General features: G+C 35.4%; 1 long non-coding RNA gene across 1 annotated transcript in view; it reads left to right on the forward strand.

The window, feature by feature from the left end:
- LOC310890036 overlaps window positions 1–8,480 on the forward strand; it is an 89,357-nt gene that overhangs the window by 34,386 nt on the left and 46,491 nt on the right. The window contains exon 2 of the long non-coding RNA XR_014576976.1: window positions 1,031–1,084. This is a non-coding gene — a long non-coding RNA (uncharacterized lncRNA). The remainder of the gene's footprint in view (window positions 1–1,030; window positions 1,085–8,480) is intronic.

Consider the following 8,480-nt stretch of genomic DNA (forward strand, 5'->3'; position numbering starts at 1 on the left):
TTTCTTAACAAAATAAGAAATTGTTTTAATTTTTGTACGGAATTACGTCCTTCCTTGAGATTGCAAACTTATGTAGAACCAGGTACAACTTAATTGAATGTTTTAGTACTATAATGCTTGAACACTACTATAAGCATGTGTGATTTTGCATTAATGAAAAAAAAAGGTCTGTGCATGACACCAAAGAATACTTCTGTACTTAATATTTTTGGATAAATTCTTGAAATCAAATCTGGATAAGCACAGGGAACAAACTGGACCTGGAGTGAAACAGAATTGATAAGACTAAGTTTTAAGATGAAAGATAATCTAATTTGCCACATTGCTAATGAAACGTACATTTTAATGAACTTGGATGACATTGATGATATATTGTCCAAAACTAAGTAAAAGCTTTCTGTAAAACTTTTTGTTCCAGAAACCTCCCTGTGTTTGAGCAATAGGTAGGTACTGTTGCATAAAGGAACAGAGAGCTTCTCACTGACAGTTTTCTTCACAAGTGCACGAAGGACATGGTATTTTCAGTTTCCAATTGGTCCTAATATAGTGACATATTCCAAAATTTTTTGCCTTTATGATTTCCAAAAAATCACATTTTACTTATCTGAAATTGCTCAATAGAAAAACAAACAAACAAACAAAAACACTGCAACAACATGCTTGGTTTTACATTCATATACATTAACCGATATGGTAGAAATATTGTTGATATAGGAGGAAGTTCAGGTATTAAATTTTCTTCTCATTGTAGCTACTTATGTGAGTAGCAGCTCCTGCACCTAAGCAGACAATGTAAAATGATACATGAACTGTTTATGTTAAGATACTTTTTGAGGAACAGTTAATCAGGTAAATCATGCTTTATCTTTTGCCCACTATATTTTTCCAACTTTACTTTTGATTAAGAATTGAAATACAAGATGGCTGAAATCTCCTCCAACTGAAATCGAATAGACTGCTTTTAAATGATAGTTACTTGAAACATTACATTACTACTGAATTTCAAAGATGTACCCTAATTTCCTGGTAGGACACTGGAGCTGTACTGTCCCAGCTGACCTATTAAGACACCAAGACAACACAGGTAAGTTAGTATAAAAGCCCTTTCTTTTTTTTTTTTTTTTTTTTTGGAATGTAATCTTAAGATCTTAAGTCTGACATTAAACTGAAATACTAAGTGGGATTAACTTGTACTCAGTGTCTGATTTTTCAGAATTGCTGAATACCTTTCCATATTTTGATTTGAACTGTAGATGCATAACATCTCTGAAAGTCAGAAACAATAAAGTACCTTTTAAGCTCAGGAAAGGGGAAGGCCATAGAGGCAGGCCTTTAGTCATTATGTATTCTGTCAGAATGGAAAAACATGTATACTACAAATACTTTATATAATTTTATTATGGTATACCTATTATTATGGCATATATTTGTACAAGCAGAATGGGCTTTGGCTGAATATTGTGTCTCTGCTTCATTCTTGTGAGATTCTACCTGGAGTGCTGTGTTCAGTTCTGGGCTCCCTCACATAAGAAAGACATGAGACTGTTAGAGTGTGTCCAGAGGAGGACCATGAGGATGATCAGAGGGCTGGAGCACCTTTCCTGTGAAGACAGGCTGAGGGAGTTGGGATTATTCAGCTTGGAGAAGAGAAGGTTCCAGGAAGACCTTATAGCAGCCTTCCCATACCTAAATGGGGCCTACAGGAAAGCTGGGGAGGGACTCTTTTTTAGGAAGTGTAGTGATAGGACAAGGGGGAATGGTTTTAAACTAAAAGAGGATAGATTTAGATTCCGTATTAGGAGGAAATTCTTTACTCATAGGGTGGTGAGGCACTGGAACAGGTTGCCCCGAGAAACTGTGGATGCCCATCCCTGGAACCAGGCTGGATGGGGCTTTGGGAAACTTGATCTAGTGGAAGGTGTCCCTGTCCAAGGCAGGGGGATTGTAATTAGGTGATCTTTAAGGTCCATACCCACACAAACCAATCTATGACTCCTCTTCTCTTCTCTTCTCTTCTCCTCTCTTCTCTTCTCTTCTCTTCTCTTCTCTTCTCTTCTCTTCTCTTCTCTTCTCTTCTCTTCTCTTCTCTTCTCTTCTCTTCTCTTCTCTTCTCTTCTCTTCTCTTCTCTTCTCTTCTCTTCTCTTCTCTTCTCTTCTCTTCTCTTCTCTTCTCTTCTCTTCTCTTCTCTTCTCTTTCTCTTCTCTTCTCTTCTCTTCTCTTCTCTTCTCTTCTCTTCTCTTCTCTTCTCTTCTCTTCTCTTCTCTTCTCTTCTCTTCTCTTCTCTTCTTCTCTTCTCTTCTCTTCTCTTCTCTTCTCTTCTCTTCTCTTCTCTTCTCTTCTCTTCTCTTCTCTTCTCTTCTCTTCTCTTCTCTTCTTCTCTTCTCTTCTCTTCTCTTCTCTTCTCTTCTCTTCTCTTCTCTTCTCTTCTCTTCTCTTCTCTTCTCTTCTCTTCTCTTCTCTTCTCTTCTCTTTCTCTTCTCTTCTCTTCTCTTCTCTTCTCTTCTCTTCTCTTCTCTTCTCTTCTCTTCTCTTCTCTTCTCTTCTCTTCTCTTCTCTTCTCTTCTCTTCTCTTCTCTTCTCTTCTCTTCTCTTCTCTTCTCTTCCATTCCATTCCATTCCATTCCATTCCATTCCATTCCATTCCATTCCATTCCATTCCATTCAGAAGCCCACATGTATCAATAAAAGAAAAGCTGGTCATTCCAGGTATAAGAGACATGGTAGTATTTCACTGAGATGCATTCATATAGCAATACGTGATAAATTAGTATTAGGAAAAAACACATCACTAACTATTTTCACTAGTCTATTTTCACTAGTCTATTTTCACTTAAATCATTCACTGTGTCAGAGAAATGTGCAAAGATGGTCTGTCATGAGCCAAAATGGTTGCACAGAGTTTGTTTTCCTGAGAAAAATCTTAGATCTGTATCCAGTTGTAGAGGTTATTTTATTGGCTATTAAAGTTTGGATAAACATGTAGACAAGTAAAAATGCTTATTTGATAATAGCTGGTGGTCTTTGATTCATGCCATATAAGTAGATGAACTCAGTATTAATAGTTATTCCAATCTCCTCTCATGGTAGTTTTTCACTTATTTGTTCTGAGAGGAACTAAATGCCATTCAATACACTTTTACGACCACATGAAGAAAACTAGGGAATGATTGTGCCTCACAGGTATTGCTGAAAAGTCTCCAGAATAAAAAAATAGTCATAAAAATTTTCACAATATGACTGTGCTGTAGATGACAATTCTCAAAGAGTTACACTCATTGATAAGTACTTTTGTTTATTAACAATCCCATTACGTGCACAGCTATTTCATCATAAAAGGCTGGAAAGAAGACTTAAAGTAGTAAGAGTACTTACAGGTTTGGTTCTAACATTTGATCCTCAGATAAGTGGACACACTTTATGCAGCAATAAGCTTAAGTGTGTGCTCAACTCAAAAATGGAAACTTTACCTCATGTTTTGTGCATTATGGTGATAAATGATGCTAGGACTAATCATAGGCTTAAAGCTATTTGTGTGTGTAACTACTTTGACTGGTTTGCTGGATTTCAGGAGTTAAACTTCAGAATGCTTAACTGACGACCCTTAAAACTGAAGTTTAGGTTTCAAATACAGATGGATCAATTTAACCTGTTCCAATGAGCGGGGAGAAAGAGATGAATGCTTTTTAAGGGATTAATGGAAAGTTAATAGCATTATATATGTATATATATATATATAATTAGAATTAGAATTAGAGAATATTCTGAGTTGGAAGGGACCCACAAGGATCATCGAGTTCAACTCCTGGCTCCACATATGACAATCAAGAGTTAAACCATATATATAAGAACATTGTCCAAATGCATTTTGAACACTGACAGGCTTGGGGCCATGCTTATCCTATATGGTTACAGCATTGTTTTCTTGTTTGGTTACCAGTTAGATTTCATATTGAGTAAATTATTAGTTTTGACTTTATCAACAGTGATTTTTGCTGATTTTCTTTTGTTAAGAACAACTGTAATTAGGAATTAGACATACTACATATTATAGATAATTGATGTAATTTGAAGAGAAATAAACATTTTCCCTGTAAAATGCATTATCCTCTCTATATTTAAGTGTTAAAAACTAAACAGTAAACACAGTTATTCTCACTTTTGTTTTTCGTGTAATAGGAAAATGTTTTATTTTATTGAACTCTTAGTAAACTAATTCAGTTAAATCAATAATTAACACACTATAAAAAGAAATAGAATCAATATTCTTTTCACCATTTTAACTGTAATTAAGTTTTTATGTCAGTGATTTTACTCTGACTTTTAATCTTGGTAAAGATACAAGGAACCCATTTTTGAACCATTAATTTGCATTTTTCTCATCTGAAATGAATGGAAAAGAAACATTTGGCAGAAATAAATACAAGGGAGAATCATGGGAAGCTTAAATCACTTGATGTTGTATCTGTTTATCATTCTTCACCCTGGATGCCAAAAACTTTTTAATAATGAGAAACAAAAATGAGAAGATATGTGCTAGAACAGAATCTTAACAGATTAATTCCCATTATAGCAGAAGGCACAGATGGTGAAAAAAACCACACTAGTAATTCATTTAACAACCTAACAGACCAAACAGTCCTACACAGTAAAGACGAGGAGTAGCTGTTAAAACTGTTCTTGGAAGAGTATAAGAAGGAAATCCTTTCATGCTTAGTGCACAAGGAATCCAAATTCTTTGGGGTTTACAGAGGAGGGCAGCCAGAGATTTTAGTGGAAAGCATGTAAGGCCTGTATTAAATGTGTGTTTGTCTATGAGAGTGAAACCTGTAGAACTGCATAGAAAAAATAATGTATAATTTTCATCTAGATAAATATACAGCATAAATAGAAATGTACTTAAGAACATTTTAATTGAATTCAACGGAAAGACTTCTACTGAATTTTTTATGCTTTCAATTTTAAATATAACACTCCAGAAAAAAAATTTCCATTAGATGATGTTCACTTACTTTTTCATGGTTTTAAATAGCATGACTCAGTATTGACTTAATACAAATAATATTTGGGAAGCAGGGATTTCTATCTTGTTTAACCTTAAAATTGGTTTAGTAAATAAAAATTTATTTGAATATTTAAGAACCTAAAAAGTTAATAGTCATTTGTAATTGTGTGAAAAGTTTTAATGATACGTGAAACTTGTCAGCAACTTGTTAAATTATGGACAATTTACTTTAAATCCTCTTGCATCATGGCTTTCATAGCATCACAGAATCACAGAATGGTTCGGGTTGGAAGGGACCTTAAAGATCATCTAACTCCACTCCCCCGGCCATGGGCAGGGACACCTCCCACTAGACCAGGTTGCCCAAAGCTTCGTCCAGCCTGGCCTTGAGCACTTCCAGGGATGGGGCATCCACAGCTTCTCTGGGTAGCCTGCTCCAGGACTTTCAGGATGAAGTCACATATAGAGACATCATTAAATTGTAGAGAATGGTCTATGTTTTTTAGTTGACAGTGTTTTCACACTGACAGTTCTAAAGGTCTCTTGCAACAAATCCTATGAGAAATTTCACACATGCCTCTGTTTTATACAGCAGCCTGTTGGTATCAAGTGAATAAATCCATTTACGTTATTGAGTGCAGGGGCAATGTGAGAATAGGCAGTCTCTAATGTGAAATGGAATTCAGCAAGGTGGAGTAAATCCTGCTAAGGTGAATTGACTGAAAATAGTGCTCTGGTCACACAGTACACTTGATGCTTCTCTTCTGGCTCTATAGATACTACTCACAGTCGCGTAAAATTTCAGACAAAAATGTACAATATTCTGTCTATCCGTCCAAATATGTACATGCATAGCTGCTTATATAAGTAGTTTTGAAAAATATTGAAACCTTAATAGAGAAATAATACTGGAGATGCTAAATAATGATATAAATTCTTTGGTCTGTTCCTTAAGCAGTTTGAAAAGAATATCTGGAATTTAAAAAGTAATTTGGAGGCCTCAAGATGGACTACCATAATTAATTAGAATGTGCAGTTCTATATCACTGTTACACAACTTAGGCAAGCTTCAGGGTCAAATACTTGGCATGTACTGTACAGTATTTTTATGGAAGTCTTTATGTTGTCACTAAATTAACATAGTTAAAAAAAAAAAATCCTACAGCCCTCTAATGAGAAAAGCAAACTCCTCATTCTTCCAGAACTCTATGCTTGGCCTGTAAAGTCTTCTGTTTCATTCTTCTTATTTCCACTGTTTGCAGAGAAAATTGCGCATGATCTTGAACTTTTATTTCCAGCAGTGAAGTCTTCTCAGAAGTGAATTTTGCTATTGTTTTTTAAGTTACTTTTAATAATTTAACCTTTAAAAAACTTCTAATTTAGTAATTTAACCTTGAATTTTATTTTGCAACATCTCACTTTTTTATTTTTTTTTATGTTTTTATTTATTTTTATCAAAAATAAATAAGCTGTGAAATTCATTGGCTGAAATTTAATCCCATAGCTTCCTGGCAGTCATCTTCTAGGTTCTTGGTATCACTGAAGAAAAATTTTTCTGCCATTTAAGTAATTCTTCCATCAGTCTGGTTTCTGGTAGTTCAGTCAATGTTTTGAATCACATTATATCTGCAATTGCATAAAATAACCATTCTTAAATTACTGCATGTTTCATGGGCCTGTGAAATTATATACTTGGCGTATAGGTATTTCTTAGGTCTCTATAGTAATTCTAAATTTTTTAATTTTTTTTTTTCCCCTCCTGATATTTTAATACTGGTAGGAGTCAGTTTTGAAAGCCAAATGCTCTCATTTCTGTATCCTTGGACAATGTCCTTGGACATTGCCTTTCTTCATTCAACCTGGTACAGTCTTGTTCTGTTACAGCCTCATTTACAGTGTTTCATTGGCTGAGAATGTAGAACGTGGTTTTGACTGGGCTCATTCCTGAGCCAAGACACTGTTGCATAAAACGCCAGGGGTATTATTCTGCTGTATCATCTGCTGACCTCAGAGACGGGAGTCCTGAACCAGTTCTTCTGTCCAGATGGTAACGCATATGTTTTGGTTCTACTTGGCTTGAAACTCTTTGGGCACATCATGATTTTGTCCTGGCAGAACAAAGCAAGAAATCTGACAGAAGACTTGGATAACTTCTGGTCTCCGTGCGTGTGTGTGTGCACATGTTCTTTTCCCCTAAAGAAACAAATAGAAAGAAGGTGCTTTGCACGTCATTCCAACTGTTCATTAACTGGAACTGATTCAAAATCCACTGAAGTCAGTTTTAGGACTCTGCTTTCTTTACTGGACTTTGGGTCAAGTGTTGGAGCATCCTAAGTGTGAATCAGGATAACTCACAGTGATCTAGTTCCTGAGGTCCAGTGCCTACAAGAGACCAGAGACTTTAAATCTTGCAGTCATGCATTTTTGAACAGCCCATTCCTTTTATTTTCTTCTACTTGTGCGCAATATTTTTTTTTTTTAAGCAGGCAAAGAACTAAAATAAATATTATTATTTCTCACAGTAGGATGTCTCCATCTACACCACCTACACCTGTTTTCCTTATTCATAATATTCTTGATTTATGAGTTGAAAATTCAATAACAATAGTTTTCAATAACCACTGAAATTTCTTTTGTAGTCTCCAGTGGCTTTCGGAAGTAATTCTGAATGCTATGTAAATTGGATTTAATCTGTCACAGAATCACAGAATCACAGAATGGGTAGGAAGGGACCTCTGAAGATCATCTAGTCCAACATCCTTGCTGAGCAGGATCGCCTAGAGCACATTGTGCACATTGTGAGCACATTGGTGGGTTTTGAGTACCTCCAGAGAAGGAGAGTCCACAATTTCTCTGGGCAACCTGTTCAGTGCTTTGTAACTCTCACAGTAAAGAAACTTGTCAGTAGTCCATGTCAGTTATCTTGTGATAATATCGTTTAGTAATTCTGCTGTCTGCTGGAGAGAAACACAGTATTATTTGCTACTTAATGCTTTAGATCTTTCACAAGAAATAATAATGAGATAGCTTATTTATACTCATTAAGTTTTATCCTATCAAAAATAAACTGTGGAAGATATGTTTGTACTGTCCAAGTTTACGTGAACTTAGCCCCAAAATTATATTGGAGTGTGGTGTGAATATTTGGTTGATATGAATAAGGTTTTGTGGTAGCACAAGCGGGTATGTGTACATTGAAGTTCTAGGACTGTTCTCTAGCATTAGCTTACATGAAACAGCTTAGACAGTAACAGCATAGGCAAATGAATCCTTCCTGAGATTGTTTAATTAAACTGGGACTGTATAATTTACAAGCATACATGTTGTCTGTATGACCGAGCTCTTGTTTAACACCTGAATTCCACTCTGATCTGTTTAAAAATTGTTCCATTAGCAGTGGATTCTGGCATTTGACCTAGTACTATCAGCACTGGAAACCTACCAGAAAAGTAATTATTAACTTATGTTAAACAGAGT

The sequence above is a fragment of the Anser anser genome (genome assembly GCF_964211835.1).
Source record: "Anser anser genome assembly, chromosome: Z".
Lineage (NCBI taxonomy): Eukaryota > Metazoa > Chordata > Aves > Anseriformes > Anatidae > Anser > Anser anser.